We start from the raw sequence: 27,465 nt of genomic DNA, 5'->3' as shown, positions 1-27,465 counted from the left end.
CTATACATTTCAAAGAGCACAGGACAATAGTTTTGGAGAACGAAGAAGCGTGGAAGATGGGAAAAAGGGTTCAGAGACCAGTGATAACAGATTGGGAAAGCAGATCGGAGGCAAAATGGGATTAGAAAGAACATGCCTTAGAAGAAGATCTGTAATTACTTAAACTCTAAGCTTCATTGGCATTGGTGAACATAGGTCTTATTTTCCCAAGACAGTCTCATTTTGTGTTTATTGTCAAGGTTTCCCATCCTTTTTAGCATCTGTCTAAATTTTTCATGTTTTTAAATTTATTAATAGAGTTATAGAAGTATATCAAAACTGGTATGGTATTTTATATTTTCAGTTTCTGCTATGGTCTCTTCTATTAGTATGTGCAACATATGTGCAAAGAACAGAGTGCTTACTTTAACACATGATTAAATCTGAAAGACGATCAGCATTAGCCTGTTTCTGTCCAATACTTTCCTAATGTAATATATCTAACTTTTCTCTTTAAGGACAACACTGTAAGGTATGCACTGCTAAAATGAATGACCCTTGAACACAAGTGGTTAAAGAGAGTCAACGCTAATGTCAGGTGATGATGAGAGAAGCATTAGACACTGCTCTCCCTGCCAGCCACTTGACATGCTGACCAATAATACTATGACCTATGTCTTGTGCTGGGGAGATGCAAGAAGCCTGCCGGGGGGTCAGCTGTAAAACAATCGCTGGTTGAAGATATGTGTGAAGTAGATGCTGAGGAGGCTTCCAGCAAGTGTATATTTATATCACTGAGTACAGACTCCTCAGAATACAAAAATCATATGAAGTATCAGCAATACTACTTCACAAGTTAGCTCTAGAGCCCAGGAGCCACAACTACTGAGCCCGCATGCCACAACTACTGAAGCCTGTGCACCTAGAACCGGTGCTCTGCAACAAAGAGAAGCCAACGCAATGAGAAGCCTGGCACCGCAAGGAAGGCTAACCCCTGTTCGCCACAACTAGAGAAAGCCCTTGCGCAGCAACAAAGACCCAACACAGTCAAAATTAAATAAATTAATTTATATATATATTTATTAAAAAGTTAGTAGTTACTTTAGGGCCATGCCTAAAATGACAATCAAAAATGTACAGCTGCAGAAAATGTGGTATATTTCACTCTGTGAAGCGTGACCTTTCATTTAGATCAATTTACTTCATCCAAATTAATTTTGTCCGTTTTCAATTTCAAGTTTTCTTATACATGTATGAAAAGTAAGGCAATAATTTTGAATATATGGTCTCCCTCAGGAGCAGAAGAAATCTAGCTAAATACAACAGCAATTTTGTGACTTCCGATGCTCCAAATAGAGAAACCAGTTAAATTAATTCTGATGATTTGATTTTTTTAACTCAAATTAGAAAATTATAGCATAGCTTTTTGAAATTAATTCTGTTGAAAGTGAATGTTGAAATTGTTTTTCTCTAATATTCCTTGCTATGGAATGACAGACTGGGTGAAAGCATTTTATTATTATATGTTTTTCTTTCCATTTGAGCAGTTAAACTTCTGTATATGGAAACATTATCTATCTTGTAACAAATTCTATAGTGTTGTAGAAATAAAGACCACAGGCACATTTTAGTTTAAGAATTATTGTTTTTTTGCCTCTAATCTGTACATAAGAAGAAAGAATGGTAAAGAAAACATACAGGGATTGCTCAAATCCCCCATCTCATCTGTAACTTGAAATACACAGATGTAGATTAAATAACTTGAGCAGCGGGTTAGGTTCTCTATGAAAATTCTCTTTATGCTCAAGGATCTCCTTTCCTAATAATTGCTTTTTCCTTTTTCTCTTGTAGGAGTTTTCTTTGGGTGTGGGAAATGTGAGACAACGTAAGACATATTATTGTGGATACTGAAGGCGTGAACATTTCTGGAAGGAGAGGGTCCTCATCAATGTTCGTTACTTTTATTGCAGTGTCTCATTTTATCTTTACTATTAAAATATTTGATTGGTCTCAAACCAAGACTATATCTCTAAAGAACAGATACTTTATTAAGACTGGATAAAATGATATATTATAAAAATATGCCATTTGTACTTATCACACATTGATATAGAATGTCATGTTATTGTTTTAGAACTGACAGACATTCTACCTGATTTTTTCAGTATCAAAAATTGACTTGCTCATCCCTCTGCAATATAGATAAATTGGTCCAGGAACATAACTCCATCAAATTGGTTGAGTTACATTTGTCTCCTTGACAGCTACATTAGTAGACCCTGTAAATACCAATTTCCTCTGCAGTGATATGGTTAAATATTATTTTCTTCCCAATTCCTCACTCTTGTGTTCATCAAAACATTTTGCAATACACTGGTAACTTAGTTGTAACTTAAAAGAGTTCTGGATAGTAAGTAGAATAAATTTGTACTATTGTCAATGAAAATAAATGTGTAAACAGTAGGATTTACAGAATATGCATTAACAACAGAATGTTTTTTGTTTGTTTGTTTTTGGGTTTTTTGCGGTACGCGTACGCAGGCCTCTCACTGCTGTGGCCTCTCCCGCTGCGGAGCACAGGCTCCGAACGCGCAGGCTCAGCGGCCATGGCTCACGGGCCCAGCCGCTCCGCGGCATGTGGGATCCTCCCGGACCGGGGCACGAACCCGTGTCCCCTGCATCAGCAGACGGACTCTCAACCACTGCGCCACCAGGGAAGCCCAGAATGGGTTTTAATATCATCCAGAGGAAGCCTTTTTAGTGCCTTAAATCTAAAGAGCATATTGAATATTTTGTACAAAAAAAATCAATTGTATTCAATACTTCACCTTAATTATTTTCATGCCCAGGTATTTAGAGTTCAGGGAACTATTCCAAAACAAAGTGTAGCAGTAGATTTCAAACAATTACGTTACACTTATTGAGTGATCAGCAAGTGTGAGATATAGAAGAACATAACCAAATTAGACACAGCCTGGAAAACACAAGGTAATACACTTGGGGAAAGCTAATCTAAGGAAAGAGCTCAACTGGGGCTTGAAACTGGGAGATACATAATGATATAGATGAGGCAGCGAAAATAGTAGAAGGGAAATTTGATACAAACGTGATACATGGTGACAATAAAGGCAGGGCAATTTGGAGCTACAAAAGGCAGACACATCCTACCAAGATTTAAAGATAATAGCTTTCTGTACACAACATCTTGAGTGTTGACCTGAATTAAGTCTCAGCCAACAACTGGAGACAACTAACTAATAAGCGTGTGTAATCCAAAGAGGTAGAACAATAGTTATTTAGGGCTTGATCTAGCAATGGGCAACGTGGCTGTGATGATGGGCTTTAATCAGATGGCACATACTAAATGTTTGCATTTTTTTCCTTTCAAACATGGGATTCTCTTCCACCAACTATATTTTACCTTTTTATGGTTATATTTGATCATAGCCCTCACTGATAACCTTTCAACTTTATTAACACTCAGATATTCATTTCCCCTGTATGCGTAAGAGAGACTTGAATACTCTCAAAGTAGTAAGTTAAATATTCTTTAGCAAATTAAATTTTGCTGGATATTTCATTTATACTTTTTGACTTAGGATTCTCACACTGCGTATCTTATAGTAAGGAACTAATTTAACAGTAGCAAAAGTTATATCTGGAAGTTGTTCATTGTAGTATTATCTGAATTTGCAAAATAAATTGGAAACAACTTGAGTAACAAACAGTATAAAGAAAAGCTTAGTAAAATTTATGATACAATAGTATGAAAACAGATTGAAAATCTGAAGACATACGTTCATTTAAAGTGGAAAAAATAAATGATGCTAAAAAATAAATGATGCTATTTGTAAATGCCTGCTTTAGACTTTTGTATTATTAGATTACTTTTTAAAAAATATACCTGATGAATTCCATTATAAAAGTAATATATGCTTATTTTAGAACTAGAAAATATAAGACTATATGAAAAAAGTAATACAGAAAATCAATTCCTTACTCAGAGAAAACTGTGTTTAGCTTCATATATAAAAATATATTCTTAAGTATAATTTTAATCATTTTGTATACTGCTTTGTAACCAGCTTATCATTTAGTATTTTAATTTTAAGATTGTACTAGTCAGAAAATGCTGTCTGAATGTATGAATTTAAATGGCTTTGAGCCTGTCATCAAAATTTGTATCATGATATATGCATTTAATCTCTAAATAATTAGTTTGTTTTTAATGTCTAAATATAGAAACATTACTGTGTGAAATATTCTTTCACATAAGGTTATTTTTATATCTCTGACTAGTTCTATAGGTGAAAGTCCTGGAAATTGTGTTATTTGATAAAAGGGTATCCTTTTTTAAAGCTTTTTCTAGATATTATCCAATTGTTTCCAGAAAATTGACATCAATATCTATTCCATTAAGTGAATTATAAAATATTTCCTGCCTCATTTCTGACTACAGATATTGTCCTGAAAAAAAAAAATGATGATAGCTGGAAAACTATCACATTGAATGCTTTTCCTTTTTAAAATTTAAATATGTTATACTTCTAATTCCATGGGTTTTATAAAGTGAATATACCTGTGTAACCACTATCCAGATCAAGAATTAGAAAATTACTAGTATCCCAGATGTCCTTTCCTTCCATTTCCTAATCACTCCCCTGAAAACTAATGGTTATTCTGACTTATAACACCTTAGTTTCTATTGCTGTTGAACCTAAAGTCATATGAAATGAAATCATACAGTGTGCTCTTGTTTGAATCTGGCTTCTTTCACCTAGAGTTATATTTATGAAATTCATCTATGTTGTTACATGTAGCAATAGAGAATTGCTTTGCATGAAAAAATACAATTTATCTACTATTACTGGACATTTGTGTTGTTTCTAGATTTTATCTGTAAAGAATTGTGGTGCTGTGAGTATTCTCATATATATGTCATTTGATGAACATATGTATACATTTCTGCTAGTATATATTTTAGAGTAGGATTGCTGGGTGATAGGGTACATGTATGTTCAGATAAACTAAATAAAGCCTAACAGTTTCACAAAGTCCTACAAGCACTGTATGAGAATTCCACATTTCATATCCTTGTCAACACTTAGTATCGTCTGTTGCTTTCATCATAGACATTCTGGTGTGCGTGTGATGTGGCATCTCATTGTGGTTTTTTTTTTTTTTTTGCAGTACGCATACGTGGGCCTCTCACTGCTGTGGCCTCTCCCACTGCGGAGCACAGGCTCTGGATGCGCAGGCTCAGCAGCCATGGCTCACGGGCCCAGCCGCTCCGCGGCATGTGGGATCCTACTGGACCGGGGCACGAACCTGTGTCCCCTGCATCAGCAGATGGACTCTCAACCACTGCGCCACCAGGGAAGCCCATCATTGTGGTTTTAATGTGGATATCCTATAACTAATGAAGGTGAGCTTCTTTTCAGTGTGTTTATTGGACACTTGGATATTCTTTTTTATGAAGCATCTGTTCAAACACATTTTTCTACTGGATTGCCTGCCTTTTTAAATTGATTTATAGGAATCTTTTGTATACTCTAGATATGGATCGTGTCCATTACATACATTGCAAATGTCTGTCCCTTTTTATGGCTTGCTGTTTTGTTTCTTTTTTTTTTTTTTGGTCCTTCTTAAGAAATCTTAACTTACTTCTAGTACATGAAGTTATTCTTTATGTTTATTTTAAAAAATGTTGATTGTAATACTGTTCACATTAGATGTAATCCATATGTAATTTATTTTCATGTACTGTGTGGGGTAGCTTAAGATTTATTTATTTTTTATGCATAGGAGGAAATTGCGGTGATTAAATTTTTAATGTTGGTCCACCCTCATTTATAGAAAGTTCCGTCCTTTCCCTACTGCATCACAGCCTCACTTGGTAAAAAACAAAAAAAACAACAAAAAGAAACTAAGGTGATTGTTTACATGGACCTTTTTCTGTTTTATCTCTTTCATTAGCCTATTTTTCTCACCTTGCACTAGTACTATACTGTCCTAGTTAATATATCCTGGTAATTATTCTTAATACCTGGGAGCATAAATCTTCAAGTTTTGTTCTTTTTCTTTAAGATTGCCTTGGTAATTGTTGTCTCTGTGTATTTCATATGAGTTTTAGAATCAGCCTTTTAATTTATGGCTTTTCTTGTTTATGTTGAGAAGTCAGCTGTTACTCCTATTGTTGCTAATTTGCAGGTAATATGCTCCCCCACCCCACCTTCACTGCCTGAAGATCTTCATTTTGACTTTGGTTTTCAGCAGTTTTACAATAACACACTTTTTTTAAAAGACATGCATTTATTTCATTACTAGAAGAGCAAGCATTTTATAACTTCTATGAGCATTTGTATGCCCTTTAAATTTTTGCTATGTAGGAATATTTTATGGTGATTAAAATGTATCTTAGATATAGCACTATGTTGGAAATTTTCTGTTTGTGTTTTATTTGTCCTTAAATTTTGCCTAAGGAAAATATCTATTTGTAAAATAATTTATACTTCATATAAAACTACTCAACTGTATAGGAAAATGTAAAGGAAAGCAGAAAAAAATCCACAAACCCACCATCCAGAGATAATTATCATTAATATTATGTGAATGTTATTCCAAGCATCCCTTTGTATATAAAAACTTAGAGAACAAATGTAGAAAGATGTCCTGGGGCTGGATTGTGTTATCCATTAATTCCTACTGCAAAAGAAAACCAAGGACTCCACGTACGTGACTGAGCATGTGTGCAGGGCTTTTGAATTTTCAAATTACTTTTCAGAGCTGCCATTCCATTTAAATTTTACCATGACATGCAGAATATTCATTATTGTCACAAAAACAGAGATGATGAAATTGAGACATGGAGGACTTGGTGGCTGGCCTATGGTCATGCAGCAAGTCAGGAGCTGATCTGGGATCAGAAGAAACGTTTTGATTGAAAAATCATGCTCCTACATGGAACATGTCCTTAGATTGTGAAGAGTAGCAGAATATGCCACCCCACAATATTTTAACTTATTGAATTTTTGGAGCTATAGACACTTGAAAAACAGTAAATGCAGGGAGAAGCTTTCTCTGAACTCTCCTTATTGGCCTGAAGACAGCTCCTCCAAAAGGAACTGAGTCATAATTCCTCTCCTTGGGAGTTGCACCAACAGAGTCTGATCATAGGAGAGGAAACTAGAAGTTGACACCACACCCAGACAAACTTTGTCACAAACTGTCTTACCTTCCACCTAGTCTAAGGGCCCATTCATCTTTCCTAAAAAATCACTGACTCTCCTAAAATGCCTACCCCAACCCCTACTTTTCCTCTTAAGCTGGTACTTAATTCTGAATTCTAAGCCATCTTAAGGACATACTCATTTCCCCCTATTACCCATGTACACATAAGGATATTGTTAATAAACTTCTGTTTGTTTTTCTCTTGTTAATATCTTTAACTATGGTGTTCTCGGCTAAAAACTCAGAAGAATAGGGGGAAAATGATTCTTCTTCCTGTACATTAGCTACTCTACCCGGGTCACTAAATGAGTTATCAGCGTTTAATATCCTGGCAATTACTTTTACAATATTAAAATAAGAATTAGACTTCTGCATATTTAACCATTTTACTTGTATTTATATTTTGTTTGTTTCATTTATTAGGTATAGAGGGGGAGAAAATGCTATTGAAAAGACCTTTGCAATTATTTTCCTTCTATAATTTTCTGACCTTGGAAAATCATCCCTGAATATGAAATGAAAGTGACATGTTTCAAGTAATAGTCATTGTCATGTGATAAAACTAAAGTGATCTTATTTTGTGGTCCATTGGTATAATTTACCCTATTACCTGTGCTAGTTATGAAAGGCTATTTTTCAAAAAATAACTATAATTTTAGGAAGGATTATACTGAAGAAAAATATTCATATTTACTTCAACTTATAATACTATTTTTCAAAGATAATATGAAAGACTTTCAAAAACATTTCTCTTCCAGTGATACTTATATGTCTCATTATTTATTAATAAGTACATAAGACATCTTTGTACTTACCTACATAATGCACATGTTTATTCATTTACCTTTTTCAATCCCAAAACAATCTTAGACAAGTGGATACCCATCACAGGTCATAGAAGGTTGTTTTCTCCTCACTTCAAGCTTCCAAACAAAAGGAAAACACACTCTCTACACATACATACCTCCTTAATATCCATGTTAGAGAATGAAGTGTAAATTGTAAAAGGGAAGGAGTGGTTTCTACCTGCCAACATTAACAAAAATGAGTTTTCTTTATTCCAAAGGAGTCACAATGCATTTCATTAAATGTCACTGATTTCAGAATTATTTTTGCTATTTCCTTTCAAATCTGGAGATGCCTAGGGGATATGAGATTTTAAAAGTGTTTTTAAGAATTTTAATATTTAAAAGAATAATGAGTGTAATAGAAAATTAAGCTAAAACTTGAAAACTTAAGGAACTGAAATTATTCTGACTCATGTCTCTATTAAGAAGCACTGAGGTTATTTTTATTAAATTCTGGCTTTTCCCCCTTCACACTTATTTAAGAAACACTTGGGGGTAAACCATCTGTAAATATAAATTGGGATATACCAGCGTTGTTTATGTGACACACATTTTAAATCAGTGTACTATGCATTTAAACACAAGAAAATGTGGACTTCCTTCCCTGAGGTAAGCAGATGGTGCCAGAAATAGAGCACTTTGGAAATAAAGTATTGTTGAACGTATCAAATTTTATGTTATAAAATAACCATATTTATACAGTTTTGAATGTGATTGTAGTTTTAGTGGTTTCCATTTTTCTTCTTGTTTTAATTAAAATTTTTGTCAAATTCTTTACGGTAAAAGGAAGTCTTTATAACAGATTTCTTTCATATTAAAGTTGGGAGTTTTGTAGGTTAGAGCAGCCTAAAATTTAGGAGACTAAAAAGATGATCTTTTAAAATAATCTTCCTCCTTAGGGACTGCCCCAGAGCTTGCAGCAGAATCTGAGTGCTGGTAGAACATAGATGATATTCATTTGAATTTACCTCTGAAGGAAAGACCCAATTTTGAGTGGAAGTATCAGGAACTCATTTGAGACCCAGTGGAACAGAGCAGTGGCTACTGGAAAGTAAAAAAAAATAATAATAATACAGCGCTTCCATCCCCCACTCCCAAATGCAAAGCAAAATGTGAAAAAGGGACAGCAGGACAGTAGAGAATGAGCTTCATCCAACCAACATATGGTTGAGGCAACTTCAGCAAAAGAGCTGGTGATAAGCATTAAATAATGTTTAATTGAGAATTAAGACTAAAATAAATGTGGGTATAAGGATGGGAGAGTTATATGTTATTTGTTGTATAATCTAAGAGAAATATTGCAACTAAAAAATATAGGAGGAGAAGAGAGAGAAGTGTAAAGCAGAATTAGCTATATTTGATTGTCTCTGAGATAAAAGATGGAAATTAAAGAGTTTAAAGTTGAGAAAAGAAGGAGAAGCCTAAGTAAAGAAAAGAGGTCTACAAGCTCTGTGTAATGACATTAGTGTGAAGGTGGCACTAAAATGAAAATATTAACCTTCTTAAAACCAGAAGAAATTCAAAGAAAACTAAAGACATTTACCAAAAAAAAGGAAGCAGAGAAAACAAGCCTATAGTGAGAGAACCAAAGTAAATAATCCACGAAAGAACAAAACAAAACAAAACTTGAGACCAAGTATGCATCATGTAAATAAATATAATTGACTTAACACACCTGCTAAGAAGGATTTCAGATTGGGTCATAAAGCAAAACCCAGCTGTATGCTTTATACTGTAAATATATCTAACAGTGATTTCAAAAGCCTAAAAATGAAGAGATGAGTCAAAGTCACCTGACAGTGAAACAAAATGAAACCAGGGCTTGTGATCTTCATATGTGACATAGCAGAATTCAGCACCAGGAGCAATTAAAAAAAAAAAAAAAGGATTATTTATAATGTGAAAAAAGCTTCATTTCAAAATGAGGATGTAAGACTTATCTATGCACCAAATAACATAGTGGCACCTTAATAGTAATGAAATCAAAGGAGAGGCAAGGAAAAATGGAAACAAACTAAGACAGAATTTTGAAATACCTCTCTCAGTCTAAGCTAAAACAAGTGTATAAAAGTAAAGGGCCTATGGAAGATCAAAATATTATAATGAGTGAGAAAGATTTTTATGAACATATATGTACTACTACTACTGGTGAAAGCAAGGTATACACACACACACACACATCTTCTTTCAAGTTCTCATGAAATATTTGTGAAAGTCAATCCTATTTAATATTCTATGTACCTACATCTATGTCATGGCACAAAGAATAGTTCAATAAGGTCTATAGTATAGAAATCATACAAACAACACTGATGGCAATTAAAACTAGAAATTAGTAACAATAAAATTAAAAAGATATTTTCATCTGACAATTGAAAAAACTAATGTCTATTAAGCATTGCTTGGGTCAAGGAAAAATACAAACCAAACTTCCAAAATTGCTAGAAAATAATTGTCATGCACTCATTTATATATAAGAATTCATGGAACAGCTAGAACAATGCTCATAGGAAAATGTATAGGTTTAAGTAACTATATTAATAAAGATAAAAGACTGAAATAAACATATTAAACATATAATTCAAAAAGTTAGGAAAAAACAAAGTAAGCAGAGTCAGGATTTAAAAGGTGAGATCGAAGAGGTTGAAAGCATAGAAATAACAAAACTACTTAATTAAAAAGCCGAGTTTTTGAAAAATAATCAAAATAAGTAAACCACTAATTAAAATGATCAATAATAAGAGAAAAAATACCAAAAAAAAGAGAAATAATAGGAGATAATAACATTTGAAATAGAGCAACTGAAAAAAATCACAAAATCAACCTTATAGTTTTAGGAAAATAAATTTAAAAGCCTGAAGAGAATGGATGACCCTAGGATGGTGATGAAAGGAGATGACAGGAGAACACAGAGGCAAGTGGTATTTCCCTGAGTAAACTTTATATACTCTCTACTTTTGACCTAGAGGAATGTTTCACGTGAGAAAACATGAAAATCTTAGCATCTATAAAAATAAATAATCATAGCTGACTGACTCTAAAACATTAAATAAATAAAATTCTGTGAGTCTTGGGAGAGATTCCAAAAAGAGAATTGGGAGAGAGATATCAATGAACACCTAAGCCTGAAGCCAGATACCCACTCCTGGACTTGTTAAATTATGTAAGCTGTTGTTTTCCATTTTCATGTTGAGCCAATTTGAATTTTCTTTCTTGAAATGCAACTTAGAGTTTAGACTGATATGAGGGTTTATTTTGATAAATACAGAATTGTGTCTGCATCTGTCATCTTCATGTATCCTGTTTACATATAGAAAAAGTGATTAACATGACAATTTATTGTCATAGTGAATGAAATGCTTGAATGAGGAATATTAAAGTATCATGTACACATGTACACAGACATATATAAAACAGTTCTGGAACATTGTATTTTTGCATCCAGCCTTTCACAAGGGAGAGATTTTCACCAGTACCATGCAATTCCCTGCAATTTCAACCTGAATAGCTCAATGTGTTAGAAGGTATTTCATAGTTGACATATAAAAGCAACTAATAGTGATAAAAGACATCTGCAGACATGTGGTCAATACCCGTAGATTTTTAGAAGATATATTTCCCCAAGGGATGCCTGTGATTCTCATGTAGTATCAAAAACTAACTCTAGATCCAATTGCTATTTTGATAGAAATGCCTGTACAGCTAACACTAAGAAGTTAGTCCAGGGATCCTGCTAAGGAAATAGAGTTTGAAGTTTCAGCAATAAATGTTGTAAAATATGTGGTTGCCTGAGCAGGGCTGTGTACCTCAGAACCGTTCACACTAATTGTTCTGTGTAAAGGTATGAACAAGGACACCTCTGATGGAAACGCTCAGACACTTGCCACCTTAAACCTACTCTTCAAGATAGAGTTAAATAGTGGGTAGTCAACAAAATTTTCCCTTTTTTCCTTCTTATGTCTTAAATCAATTAATTTATTTAGGCAATGGAACTGTTTTTGCTCCATTTCCCTCTCGGTGAACACTTTGCCTGTAATACTCCAAGCAATTCCAGCCCTGAATTCCTCCTGAGGATACAGTTCAGGCTGAGAAATGCTGCATTGTTGGCATGTTCAGTAATGTAGAAAAATACATGCCAGAGTCAGACAGCATCTCTGGATCGATATATAATATGAATTTAAATTGCAGAAGATCCTGGACTTTAATTATGAAGCTGCCTTTCATAAATACAAAATAGAATAGTGCAAGTAAAACTCTCAGGTACCATTGACAGTTTTTCCCCCGCTTATTTACAAGGTAGTGAGGTCATCAGGGGCATTATGTAATGAACACTGTACCCATAATAGGAAGGAATGAAAGAAAAAATGAAGAAGGAAGGAAGGCAGGTGGCAGGACAAAAGAAGAAAAAGAGATGGAAAGAAAAGAGTTTTGTAGTTCTTGAATTTCCTTCTTCCTTTCTTTCCTTCTTTCTCTCCTCCCTCCCTCTCTCTCTCTCTTTCTTCTTTGTTTAATAAAATGGAGATAACAGTAGTATCCACCTCCTGGAATAATTGTGAAGATTATATGAGTATCTATTTAGTACAGTACATGGCACATGTTAAATGTTTGGAAAATATCACTGTTTCCATCGTCATATCCTCATTTCTGGTTGTGTGATTACAGAAAGACTTCAGGTAAATCTTTCTCTGACCTCATGATTGTTTGTTCACAATATCCTTCCTCCCTCCCTCTCTCCCTCCCTCCCTCCCTCTTTCTCTCTCTTTCTTTCTTTCTATTTTTTCTGCCCTAGGATGGTTCATTTCTTCAACTTTGAAGTTTATTCTTTTTTTAGCTGAAAAATAAACTAAGTGAAGTGGTTGAACAATCTCACTTTAGACAAACATTTAAAACAAGATTATTTTAATTTTATAATTAAATAAATTATTTAGAAAATAAAAGCTTATAAATTAGAAAATGTTATTTTGTGGCAATCAAACTTTACTGAGTTGTTTGGTTTTCTATAATACATGACTTGCATAGTATCATCTGCTGAAAGTTTTAGAGTAAAATCATCACTTGTAAAGTTTAGGACTGTAATGAAAATTCCTTATCAATTGATTTTTATCATTCAGGTGGGGCTGAAATGTCTTTACGGATCCTGGAAATCATAATCCCAGGGACATCTGAGTAGCCAAGTACCATTCAAACATAGGCACTCTATGCTTTTTAGAAAAAGTATTTTTTAAAAAATTGTGATTCTGTGAGCCCTGAAGTGAGTTTTGATGCCAGCAAATCTTCCTTTCTTAAAAAAACAATATTCCCTTGTTTATCCTTAAAGACCAAATGGTATAAATGTGAACACGTAGCTACAAAAATCATCCAATTTTATTCCTCATGTTACTGCAACCAGCTTGTCTAAGGATAAGACATAAATTAGTGACACACAGTTCCTTTGCAAATTGACTGGTTGAAAGTTGATAGTTGTATTTGTGATTTAATCTATAAAGAATATGGTAAGTTGCATTTTGCAAAGACCTAAAAGATTATTTACTATTCAGATAACACCCTCAGTAATGCATTTTTGCAAAGTTTCCCAGTAAATTGATAAATTGTTCATGTCAGATTTACAACGTTGTTAATGTCAAATATTTGAGTATTTGATGTTGTAGAATTCTCTACTGTCCTTTGACTGTCTAAGAGAATTCTATTCTAAACTATTACACTCCAAATAAGTGACGTTCTCTGGCATGGTGAAGAGCAACAGAATATTAACCTGATTAAACATTTATAAGCACATGACTGTTTTCTTACTCTATGGAGTCATCTTCCCCGAGCAACCAAGCTGTAACAACTACTTTGTGCAGAATAATTCTATGATGTTCCTAATAGAGTATATTCCTACACTTGAAAATGTCATTATTACCCATCCATCAACCCTAGTGAAGTTATGAAACTTCATTTCACTAGAGGCCCTGACATTACATTGCTCACTGTTTGTTCTGCTTGTCAGCACTTTATGTCATTAATGGACAGGCAGCCGAATCCAAAATCTCAATTTTTTTCTTAATGGAGATATTTTTTTCTCATTCAGTCATCTGCTCATGTGGTTCATAATATGCCTGAGGGTACACAGCCAAATCTAGGTAATAAGGTCGGTTGAGCTTGACTGAAGTATGGTATTGGCTGGTGGGGCTAATTTCTGTGCCCTTGATAATGCAGTTTTCTGTTATATGTATGCTGTGCAGTTAATTAAAAAAAAGAATCTGGAAATGTGATAGTGTATTTTAATTTCTGTTAATTTAACACTAGTTATAAAAGTGGAATTATGAATTTAATTTTGTGTAAAGAATTTGGATACAATTGAAGGAGAGTCATTTTATTACTGCAAGTACATGGATATTTAGAGGGATAAAAATCTCCAAAACTCTTGCTTAAAGAAAAGTGATATATAATAAAATCTTTCTTAAATAATTTTTTAACATTTGATCTATTTTATGGCAAAGTAAATTTGTATTATAATTCAAGAAATCAAGAATGAGTATGGTACACACACACACACACACACACACACACAGATACTCATGAGGTGTTCTGACTATTTGAAAATTATTTTGTATTCTCAGTTAGCAGATAAAGTATGTAATTTGAATTTAAAAACCATAGGAGGAAATAGGTATTAAAGTGATGTATTAACCATCAATAGCAATGAGGGTTGTCTCTGGGGGCTGGGGATTATGGGTGATTAATTTTTACTTTATGCTTTTATGTATTTCTAGTTGTCTGCAATGAACATGTGTTACTTGTAAAATTAGAAAGAAAACAATAAATGTCAAAAATAAAATTTAAATAGTGAAGTATTAATTAACAGTAACTTTAATTATATTTTTCAAAAAGTCTACATTTTAAAGGAAAAAATAAAGTTTCTACAAGACGTGGTGAGAGAAAGGCAGTATGGATAAGATGCCTCATAATAATAAAAAAATTTAACTTCATATTGTATTTTAATGCTTATATTTACATATAAGTCTATGTGAAAGACGAATATGACAAGTTTTTGTGTGTACAAAATTACAGTTTGTGCCACTATGTCGTCTATCCAACATGTCCTGCTCCTGACTGGATGCAGGAATTGGCCTCATCATCTGTGAAACTTTTTTAAGAATCATAAACCTGGATTATCTCTCTATTTATAGGGATTTTTTTCTTTTTGCATGTGCTTTTTTTGGAAAGAGAAGAAAATGATGAAGATGGTGAGGATGGTGGAGATGGTGGTTGCATATGGTGATGATAATGTTATTGAGGACTGTACATATTTGTGTTCTAAATGTATTAATTCACTTACTCCTCACCCAAACTTTGTGAAATAGGAGGTATTATTATTCACCATTTTTCTTACAGGTGAGGACATTAAAATGTACAGAAATTAAGTAACTTTTTTTCCTTTCAAAGAATCTTAGCATCACCACCAAACGAATCTTCCCTAAACAGACTTTAGCCATATCTTATACACCTTAACAATTTCTGCTGTCTTCAGTTGCCTACTTTACCAATCTGAGCCTTTCTCTTCTCTTTTCAAGGTCCTCCATCATTTGGCTTCATTCTAAATATTCAAATTTTTCCTATACAACTTTCCAGCATGCACCCTCTGCAGACAAGTATCATTTCCTTGTGCTTGCTTATTAATTAATTCAAAGTATGGAATATACAATTCTTTAGTTTCATGGTACACACAGACACACACACACATACACACAAAATGGAAAAAAAATGTTGTGATGTTAGAAGAAACCCTATTTGGAAAAGTGATGTCAAAGTTGTTTCTTGGGATTCACTGTGGGAGATGACCTCTCTTCTTAGTGTGACACACAGTTCTGTCACACAAGGTGAACCTGGCCTCCCCTGCTATTTACACCACATGTACACACAGTCATTTACCCTAAGGCTCATATAGGATGGCTTGGCTGGGAGAAGTTCCAAAGTGATCCAGTCTTTATAACAAGGAGTTCTCACTTACAGAAGCCTGTACCCTAGAATTGCATCGGGAGGACCAGGACAGACTTTTCTCTCTTTCATGGTAAGTTTTCTTGGGGAGTGGAGGAAAACTCTTGTCCTGTTTGGCCATATTCCCTTAGAAATATTCTGAAGTACTGAGCCTCAAAGGGAACAGGTCTTCACCATACTCTCAGAGGCATCCAAGATAAATGTGCACATACAAAAAAGATGTAGAGTAAAAGCGATCTGTCTTCTTTTATCCACTTCCCATAGTTGATCCTATGCTTTTTCCAAGGAAAGGAGCAACTTGATATGCTCTCTTCTCCAGAATGTCCCTGTTTACATCATTTTACTTCCATAGAACTGAAAATGGACAATAAAGATGTTTGCAGAATGAATAAATTGTTCTTTAATGTAATTTCAATGTGATACCTCTATTGCTACAAAGAGAAAAAGTTCAAATTTTAAGTGGTCAGAAAGATAGAAAAATAGATACAGAGATAATTGATAGATATTGAATATTATTAAAAGATTGAATTGGAACAACATGTATTTCATTTTGGAACACTCACCCCTGTTTATTTGGTCCAAGATACCCACTTCAGAGTGACTACTTTAAAGGGATGGGCTATAAAGAGGCAGCGGTGCTTGTAAATATCACATTGTTTATCATACTCAGAGTGGTGATTTTATAGAAACTTTAAATATGAAATTAAAACATTTAATGCCAAAATTAAGGGAGAAAAAGAAATAAGGGGTTGGCTTATATAATCTGGTGAATGTGTGAGCACGAAAGGAAATGAGAGGGGGTCTTCTTTAAAGGAGTTTTCTTGGGGGTGGTGTTTATGCTCTCTCTGACTTTCACATTTCTCAGAATCTTTCCTTTGTGTTATCAAATCCTGTAGTGTCGGAGTCTGTGTTGAATTTGTAGCTCCTAGCTGAAGGGGATATTTCAGTACAAGACACTATTTATATATCTTTAAATAATATAACACCCTTGTATGCAAGCTAGGGCGCCTCACAGTGGCCACTCTGAGGTTTTTCAGCAAAAGGATCTCTATTACCTATACCTCACCATGGGAGAGAGTGGTTTAACCAGGAATGACCCAGAGAAAGGGATAAATGGTTGCTAAAGGGAAAGAAACCAGGGAGTAAGTGACTACACCAAAAAATATATATAAATACTGTTCTTTTCAAGTACATCTTAGAGGAACAGAATAACATTCTTAGCTAATCTTCCCTGATTTTTGCATGAGTGATGGGTAATGTTGGGAGAAATGACTAGAAATACTTTTCTTTTGAAATGAGAATTGAGTTGAAGCTAATTTTCAAGCCTTCCCTGAAAATTCAACTTGGGTAGTCTGGTGGAAATATATGACACTGCACCTTCTAATGACTCAGCTAAATGCTAACTCTCATTTGGTTCACAGTTCATGGGCTAAACTTACCACTTTGGTTCTTTTGCAAGAAATCAGAGAGTATTTCTGAATCAGATGGGCCAGAAACTGTACAATAATTGAAGGACTGTGCACTGTGTGACTGAACTAGACCAACACTCTGTTAAGGTAGTTGGCTGGATGCAAGGAATGACATATTTTCACAATTTATCTTCGTATGCTGGAATTCAGTCAATTTTGGTTTTTTTTCCATAATTCAACAAAAATGATTGTGGTTGGAACTCAAAAATTAAAGAATAAAAGGATGGTGTTGATAATGAGAGTCATATAAGGGTGTATAGTGGGTTGAATAGTGACCCTCAAAAAGATATTCTCATGTCCTAACTCCTGGCACCTACGTATATTACTTATTGGAAAAAGTCTTAGCAAATGTCAGTAAGGATCTGGAGATAAGCTCATTCTGGACTATATGGGTGGGCCCTAAATCCAATGACAAGTGTCCATATATGAGATACACAGAGAGAAGGTCATGTGAAGATGGAGGCCGACCGGAGTGATGCAGCCATAAGCCATGGGATGCCTAGAGACACCAGAGGCAGGAAGGGCTAGAGAGGATTCTCCTCTAGAGTCTTTAGAGGGAAAGAGACCTCTTAAAACCTTGATTTCAGACTTTGAACATCCAGAATGATGGACAATTATCTTCTATTGCTTTAAGCCATCCAGTTTGTGGTCATTTGTTACAGCATCCCTAGATAATTAATACAGGGTGATAAGGTGGCCACAGTTTCTTTTCTCTGAAGCTCCAAAAGGGCTGATTGAGGGGGGCTTCAAGGCACCTAAATACATGCACAGTTGACAGACTCCTGGGAAACACAGTACTGTTTAAATGCATGAAGTCTATCCAAAATGCATTCACAATGACTGAAGGCTTAATATCTAGGTAAGTGCCCATGGAGGCAGCCCTAACACAATTTTGTGATAAGCAAATTGAGGCTTGGTTAAATAATGGTCTATAGTAAATGGAGGTGTTGAGGAAGTGAAAGAAGACTATACATTTCCCTCTGTGAGTTGTTTGAATTGGAATGTACAAGTTTTTCATATCTAGTGCAATTTTTGTCACTTTTCTGTTATTTCTGTTGTGATTTAATCTTCAAAATTACCTAATTAGGGAAGTGTGATTTGTTTGTTTCTTGGCCATATTTTTGTTGTCAATTTCCAATTGTTTTCTGTTATGGTCAGAGAATGTGTCCTGTTAGTTGTTTTTGTTGTTTGTATTTGTTGAACTGTACATTAAGGCAAAATATCAATTTTTTTGTATGCTCTACAGGTACTTGAAAATAGCATGCTCTTTTTGTTGAGTGCAGAATTCTATAATGCTTTGCTTTGTTCAACTCTTCAGTATCCTATTTTTAGGAGGTGTTCCATTCGTTCACTTGGTTTCTGAGAGAAGTGTGTGAAACCTTTCCTTATGAGAGTAGATTTGCCGATTTCTTCTTGTATTACTATCTTTTTTCTTATAAGTTTTAAAGTAATATTGATGACGCATAATCTAATTAATTGCTTTATATTCTTCTGAATTGTTCCTTTGATCAAAATGAGTTATCGTTCTTATTTCTTTCAATGATTGTTCACTTTGCATTTTATTTTTTTCTAATATTATATTATTATATCAACTTTCTTTTGATTAGTATTTGACTGGCGGTTTTTTCCCCTTTAAGTATGTCTCTTGTGTAAGTCTATACCTAGAATCTTTGTTTTTATTTTTTATTTTTTTTTAATAGGACAGCGTCTTTATTGCCATTTCAAAAGTAAAAAAAGCAGGTGCAGAAATGGACGTGGGCTGACCCTTCTAACAAGGGCCAGGGTCAGACAAACAGTGGCTGGCTGAGGGCCAGCAGGTCGATGAAGGCTGGAATGGGGGTGGGGGCTCAGGGCTGGGTGGGTGGGTCGCGGGCAGACCACCAGGGAGGGCAGCACAGAGCTGCAGGTGCGCAGGGAGTGGGTGGGAGGCTGCTGCACAGGTGCGTTAGCCCTTTGACAGAAGGCAGATCGCTCTGCCTCGAGCCTCACAGCTGGTGGGTGGAAGGAAGGGTCTCCAGCACTCGGTCCTGCGTAGGATAGGGAGGCCCCCATGAGCCCTGGGCTGCAGGCAGCCTGCCCCCACCCAAGTTCCTGCTTAGGGCCCCAAGTTCCTGGCTTTCCTGGTCTGTTTGTCCCTTCATGGGTATGCTAAAGAACCAAATCCTGCAGTCAATTGGATGCCAGGCGAGGGGACCCTCCAGGACTCTTGACCAAGGGAAGGGTCGTCAGGACCAGCTCCACCTGCCATTTACCAGGAGCTTAGAGTCTGTGGAGGGGGATCACATCCAGCTGTGTTCCCTGCTGGCCAGGATCCGTCCTCCACCCATCCTCCCAGACCTCAAGCACCTCCTCCACTGGCCTGCAGGCTGCAAGGAACCTGAGTCCTCCGGAAAGCGTCAGGGAGGGAGGAGGGGAGGGGGCGGTACTTGGGGGGGGCCGTGGTCCACGCCCAGCGCCTGCGCCCTTCTTCCTGCTGCTCGCCCCGCCCTGCTCCGGCACGTCGAGCTCGTGGATGGCGGTGCCGCACAGCGTGCGCGCATGGATCTGCAGCTGAGCCGGCTGCTGCCGCTTCTGTAGAAGCAGCTTGGCTGTCCGCCAGGGTCTAAGCAGCAAGGCGGTGGGCCAGGCCACTGGGCATGCTCAGCTCGATGGCACCTTCGGCCAAGGCCTCAGGAGGCGCACACAGAGGCCACGCCGCCGCTCCTGAGGCGGGTGAGGACGTCCACGGGGGCCTGGGACACCTCCTCCCCCGGACCGCAGGCCCCCATTAGGGTCCGCAGGAGCCGGGGCTTGTTGCTCCTGGAGTGGCGGCCCTGCTTCCCCACCACGGCCCCCTCCTAGGCTACTCAGAGCAGGTTGGACGAGCCTACCGGCAGCACTCGCGGGGTCTGGGGCAGCAGCTCCTCCAGGTGCTGCGAGAGACCCCGGCGCCCACGGACATCAGCCTGTGCTCGCGGTGACCACGGGAGCCGTGTCCGCCAGGCCGGCCTGCAGGATGTCGGGTTGGTGGCAATGGGAGCAGCTCTGCAGCACCTCCCGGCTGGAATGGGTGGTCTGGCAGCCAGGGGCTGGGAAGCGGCTGAGGTTCCTGTCTGTCTGCGTGCTGGTCAGTGCGGGCTGAGCCTCGGCTTTTCCTGTTCGGATGAGGGCCCCGCCGTGTGGCCCACGGCGAGGAAGCCAGGCGCCGCGGGACAGGACTCCTCCGCCACCACTGCGCCCAGTCCAAGAGTCGTCAATATCTGATCTGAATGGTAAGTTCTGAGAAATTCTAGTCGGTTATTGCATCAGGTTTTGTCTCTTCTGTGTTCTTACCTACATCTTCACGTTCTATATCCCCTTTTAGAAGAATTTGGAAACTTAGCATCTGTCGTGCGTTTCTCTTATTCTCTATTTGTGCAGACTTCTTATAAAAAATCCTCGGTTCTGCGTCGTCCATTCGTTCTTCGAGGGTCTTGTTTGCTTTTCATGCCATCTATTTGACTTTATTCAATAGTGTCTTTCCCAAAACCTCTAAGGGATTTATATTCATGATTGTTCTCCTTTCGTGTGACCCCTTTATCTCTGTGATATTTATAATGATTATTTGAATGTCTTTTTATGATTTTCTAGTAACTTTTTAGTGGGAGTCAATTTCTTTCTTTTATGTACTTTTGTTTTTGTAAATATTTCTGATGGTGTGTTTATTTTCTATGAAATGATTCCCTGATATTTTCCTAGGTAAGTTTTGCTTTCTGGCTTATAACTTATTTTTTAATTTGAATTTTATTTTATTTTATTTTTTGTACAGCAGGTTCTTATTGGTTATCTATTTTATACATATTAGCATATATATGTCAATCCCAATCTCCCAGTTCATCCCACCACCACCACCCCCTGCCACTTTTCCCCCTTGTGTCCATACGTTTGTTCTCTACATCTGTGTCTCTATTTCTGCCTTGCAAACCAGTTCATCTGTGCTGGTTTTCTAGATTCCACATATATGAGTTAATATACAATATTTGGTTTTCTGTTTCTGACTTGCTTCACTCTGTATGACAGTCTGTAGATCCATCCACATCTCTACAAATGACCCAAATTTCGTTCCTTTTTATGGCTGACTAATATTCCATTGTATATATGTACCACATCTTCCTTATCCATTTGTCTGTTGATGGGCATTTAGGTTGCTTCCATGACCTGGCTATTGTAAACAGTGCTGCAGTGAACATTGGGGTGCATGTGTCTTTTTGAATTATGGTTTCTCTGGGTATATGCCCAGCAGTGGGATTGCTGGGTCATATGGTAGTTCTATTTTTAGTTTTTTAAGGAACCTCCATACTGTTCTCCATAGTGGCTGTATCAGTTTACATTCCCACCAACAGTGCAAGAGTGGTCCCTTTTCTCCACACCCTCTCCAGCATTTGTTGTTTGCAGATTTTCTGAGGATAACTGGCTTATACTTCTAATCTTGGTTTACAATTATGGTTTTCCTTCTCCTTCATTCTTTTAGCCACGTCTCAATTTTTTTTTTTGTTTCTAATAGTATTTTTATTTCTTTTTATTTTTTTAACATATTTATTGGAGTATAATTGCTTTACAATGGTGTGTTACTTTCTGCTATATAACAAAGTGAATCAGCTATACATATACATATATCCCCATATCCCCTCCCTCTTGCGTCTCCCTCCCACCCTCCCTATCCCACCCCTCTAGGTGGTCACAAAGCACCGAGTAGATATCCCTGTGCGATGCGGCTGCTTCCCACTAGCTATCTATTTTACATTTGGTACTGTATATATGCCCATGCCACTGTGTCACTTCATCCCAGCTTACCCTTCCCCCTCCCTGTGTCCTCAAGTCCATTCTCTACATCTGTGTATTCCTGTCCTGCCTCTAGGTCCATCAAAACCATTTTTTTTTTAAATTCCATATGTATGTGTTAGCATACGGTATTTGTTTTTCTCTTTCTGACTTACTTCACTCTGTATGACAGATTCTAGGTCCATCCACCTCACCACAAATAACTCAATTTCGTTTATTTATATGGTTGAGTAATAGTCCATTGTATATATGTGCCACATCTTCTTTATCTATTCATCTGTCGATGGACACTTAGGTTGCTTCCATGTCCTGACTATTGTAAATAGTGCTGCAATGAACACTGTGGTACATGACTTTTTTTGAATTATTGTTTTCCCAGTGTATATGTTCAGTACTGGGATTGCTGTGTCATACGGTAGTTCAATTTTTAGTTTTATAAGGAACCTCCATACTGTTTTACATAGTGGCTATATCAATTTACATTCCCACCAACAGTGCAAGAGGGTTCCCTTTTCTCCACATCCTCTCCAGCATTTATTGTTTGTAGGTTTTCTGATGATGACTGGCTTATACTTCTAATCTTGGCTTCCAATTGTGGCTTTCCTTCTCCTTCATTCTTTTAGGCACATCTCAATTTTTTTTTTCTCAGTTTCTAATAGTATTTTTATTATGACATACTCTATTATGTCATAGAGTGTTCTGCCTATGTTTTCCTCTAAGAGTTTTATAGTGTCTGGCCTTACATTTAGGTCTTTGATCAATTTTGAGTTTATTTTTGTGTATGGTGTTAGGGAGTGTTCTAATTCATTCTTTTACATGTAGCTGTCCAGTTTTCCCAGCACCACTTATTGAAGAGGCTGTCTTTTCTCCATTGTATATTCTTGCCTCCTTTATCAAACATAAGGTGTTTGATATGTACATGGGTTTATCTCTGAGCTTTCTATCCTGTTCCATTTATCCATATTTCTGTTTTTGTGCCAGCACCATACTGTCTTGATTACTGTAGCTGTGTAATATAGTCTGAAGTCACAGAGCATGATTCCTCCAGCCCCATTTTTCCTTCTCAAGATTGCTTTGGCTATTCGGGGTCTTTTGTGTTCCCATACAAATTGTGAATTTTTTTGTTCTAGTTCTGTGAAAAATGCCGTTTGTAGTTTGATAGGGATTGCTTTGAATCTGTAGATTGCTTTGGGTAGCATAGTCATTTTCACAATGTTGATTCTTCCAATCCAAGAACATGGTATGTCTCTCCATCTGTTTGTATCATCTTTAATTTCTTTCATCAGTGTCTTATAGTTTTCTGCATACAGGTCTTTTGTCTCCTTTGGTAGGTTTATTCCTAGGTATTTTATTCTTTCTGTTGCAGTGGTAAATGGGAGTGTTTCCTTAATTTCTCTTTCAGATTTTTCATCGTTAGTGTATAGGAATGCAAGAAATTTCTGTGCATTAATTTGGTATCCTGCTACTTTACCAAATTCATTGATTAGCTCTAGTAAATTTCTGGTACCATCTTTAGGATCTGAGGCCTTTAGTTTTCTGGTAGCATGTCATCTGCAGACAGTGACAGCTTTACTTCTTTTCCGATTTGGATTCCTTTTCTTCTCTGATTGCTGTGGCTAAAACTTCCAAAACTATGTTGAGTAATAGTGGTGAGAGTGGGCAACCTTGTCTTCTTCCTGATCTTAGTGGAAATTTTCAGTTTTCCACCTTTGAGAATGATGCTGGCTGTGGGTTTGTCATATATGGCCTTATTATGTTGAGGTAATTCCCTCTATGCCTGCTCTCTGAGGGTTTTGATCATAAATGGGTGTTGAATTTTGTCAAAAGCTTTTTCTGCATCTATTGAGATGATCATATGGTTTTTCTCCTTCACTTTGTTAATATGGTGTATCATATTGATTGATTTGCATATATTGAAGAATTCTTACATTCCTGGGATAAACCCCACTTGACCATGGAGTGTAATCCCTTTAATGTGCTGTTGGATTCTGTTTGCTAGTATTTTGTTGAGGATTTTTGCATCTATGTTCACCAGTGATATTGGCCTGGAGTTTTTTTTTTTGTGTGTGACATCTTTGTCTGGTTTTGGTATCAGAGTGATGGTGGCCTCGTAGAATGAGTTTGGGAGTGTTCCTCCCTCTGCTATATTTTGGAAGTGCTTGAGAAGTATAAGTGTTAGCTCTTCCCTAAATGTTTGATAGAATTTGCCTGTGAAGCCATCTGGTCCTGGACTTTTGTTTGTTGGAAGATTTTTATCACAGTTTCGATTTCAGTGCTTGTGATTGGTCTGTTTATATTTTCTGTTTCTTCCTGTTTCAGTCTTGGAAGATTGTGCTTTTCTAAGAATTTGTCCATTTCTTCCAGGTTGTCCACTTTATTGGCATATAGTTCCTTGTAGTAATATCTCATGATCCTTTGTATTTCGGCAGTGTCAGTTGTTACTTCTCCTTTTTCATTTCTAATTCTATTGATTTGAATCTTCTCCCTTTTTTTCTTGATGAGTCTGGCTAATGGTTTATCAATTTTGTTTATCTTCTCAAAGAACCAGCTTTTGGTTTTATTAATCTTTGCTATTGTTTCCTCATTTCTTTTTCATTTATTTCTGATCTGATCTTTATAATTTCTTTCCTTCTGCTAACTTTGGGTTTTGTTTGTTCTTCTTTCTCTAATTGCTTTAGGTGTAAGGTTAGGTTGTTTATTTGAGATGTTTTATACCAAAATTTTAACTGAAGCTATTTAAATCTTTTAAATGAATTCATTTAAAATATTTTATTTTCTATTAGAGCAAAGTGATCACCCTAATAATTGCACATATGTTTATAATTAAATAGTACATTAAATGTGCATATTAAACTATATCTATATGCCTGAAAAAATATCAAATATAACTGAAAGATCTGGCATCATGTTTGTTTACACCCCTCTGAGGGGAAAAGTGGAGTACAATAGCTTTAAGAGCTATTCACTTTCTTTTGTAGTGGACTACAGATGTACCTGGATAAACAGAAGGAGATGGCAAGTTAATAATGTTCAGCAGGATAGGGGAAAGCAAGGATGAATCCATTAACTATAAAATGGTCAGCTAACCCCAGTACTTAGTAGTAATATGAAACCATCATCAAATAAGTTTGCAGTAACTAAGAAAAACATAAAATACTAAGAAGAAATAGCATGGTTCTGTGAAAAGGAAAAGCAAAATTAAATGCAAGGTTTATTTCAGTGAATTGTGCTCATTAATTTAATATTTCACAACTTAAAACCAAAGTTTACCAACCACAATGGTTTGAATATTGACGAAACATCTGCCAAGCCAGGCAGATAGTAGGTGCTCCATAATGTTAACTCGTGTGGTACTGATGGTGACACTGATGATGAGGATGCTCTTCTACACCCTCCTCTGTGCTTTGTACTCCTGTGTCCCAATGTATCTCAGTGGCCTGATGTTGCTCCTGGATTTCCTGTTGTTTACTTTTTTTCTGTTCACTCATTCTTTTTTTTTTTTCTTTTGCGCTATGCGGGCCTCTCACTGTTGTGGCCTCTCCTGTTGTGGAGCACAGGCTCCGGACACGCAGGCTCAGTGGCCATGGCTCACGGGCCCAGCCCCTCAGTGGCATGTGGGATCTTCCCGGACCGGGGCACGAACCCGTGTCCCCTGCATCAGCAGGCAGACTCTCAACCACTGCGCCACCAGGGAAGCCCTCAATTTCTTATGTTGTGTTTTTGAATTATTATGCATTTATTAGTTTTAATATATATTTTCTAATATTTCTATAGCTCCAATGGGAAGGCAGAAATTTTATTATATGTTTAGTCCATTATCTTGAAATTTTAAATAGTATTAACATTTGAGTGAAGGTTGATTTCAATAAAATAAATATACATATTCTTATATATTATGTTTTATTATAATCCTAAGAAATACTTTAATAATAAATTTATGACTATACAATTGCTACAAACATTTTCTATTGTACTTCACTTAAAATAAGTGCTTGGATGATTTTGCTCTTACAGTTTACTAAACCCAAAGGTTTGATCACATTTTGGCCTATAGTGTCTTCCAATATTTATAATGGGACTCTGGATCGGGGGCCAGGGAGGCTGGCATCTCTTGCTTTAGCATCTTCTACATTGCCAATGTGAATAAATGTAAACTAGGAAGGTGATAGCATCAGGAAATGAATTAAAAAACAAACAAATTATGTAAAAAGTAGAAAGAATGCCTCTGTATATGTGATAATGGTGAATCACAGTTATATTTCAATTTATACTAATATCAGTCTCATTTTCTTGGACATGAAATCTCATGGTGAAGAATGCCTGATATGGCCACTGTAAATGACACAGGGGTTCATAAGAGAATATTTTGCAGAATTATACACTATCCTAGAATTACCATGTTCTTCTTAAAACATTTATTATCCTGAAAAGACAGTGGAACTAAGCTGAGCTTATAAATTACACTGGCATAAAGGGAAAATGGGCTCTGAGAAATAGTGTAGCACTACTACAAGAATTTCATCCAGAAAACCTTCAGAGGATGGAAACACAAGCAAACAGGAAATGAATGCTTTTTTTTCTGATAGTCTACTGCATCGTGATGAGTAAAAGGCATTGCTACTGATAACCCTGAACAGCATCCTATGAACATCAAAATAAATACACCAGAAAGTTTATGACCAGAATAAAGTAAATGGTTCTGCCAAAATAATGGTGAAAAAAAGAAGGTGACTGATACAGCAGGAAGGCAGGGTAGATGGACCTTCATTCTCTTTCAATTCCTTCCCTTCATGGTCACTGCTGAAAACCTGAGTCAAAAAGCTAAGCACTAGATCCACCAGAGGACACACAGCAGAAGCAAGAAGAACTACCGTTCTTCAGCCTGTGGAACAAAAACCACATTCACAGAAAGATAGACAAAATGAAAAGGCAGAGAGCTATGTACCAGATGAAGGAACAAGGTAAAACTCCAGAAAAACAACTAAATGAAGTGGAGATAGGCAACCTTCCTGAAAAAGAATTCAAAATATTGTTAGTGAAGATGATCCAGGACCTCAGAAAAAGAATGGAGGCAAAGATCGAGAAGATGCAGGAAATGTTTAACCAAGATCTAGAAGAATTAAAGAACAAACAAACAGAGGTGAATAACACAATAACTG

This window comes from Grampus griseus (assembly GCF_964374135.1).
Source record: "Grampus griseus genome assembly, chromosome: 13".
In the NCBI taxonomy this organism is placed as follows: Eukaryota; Metazoa; Chordata; class Mammalia; order Artiodactyla; family Delphinidae; genus Grampus; species Grampus griseus.
This window is presented reverse-complemented; position numbering follows the sequence as displayed.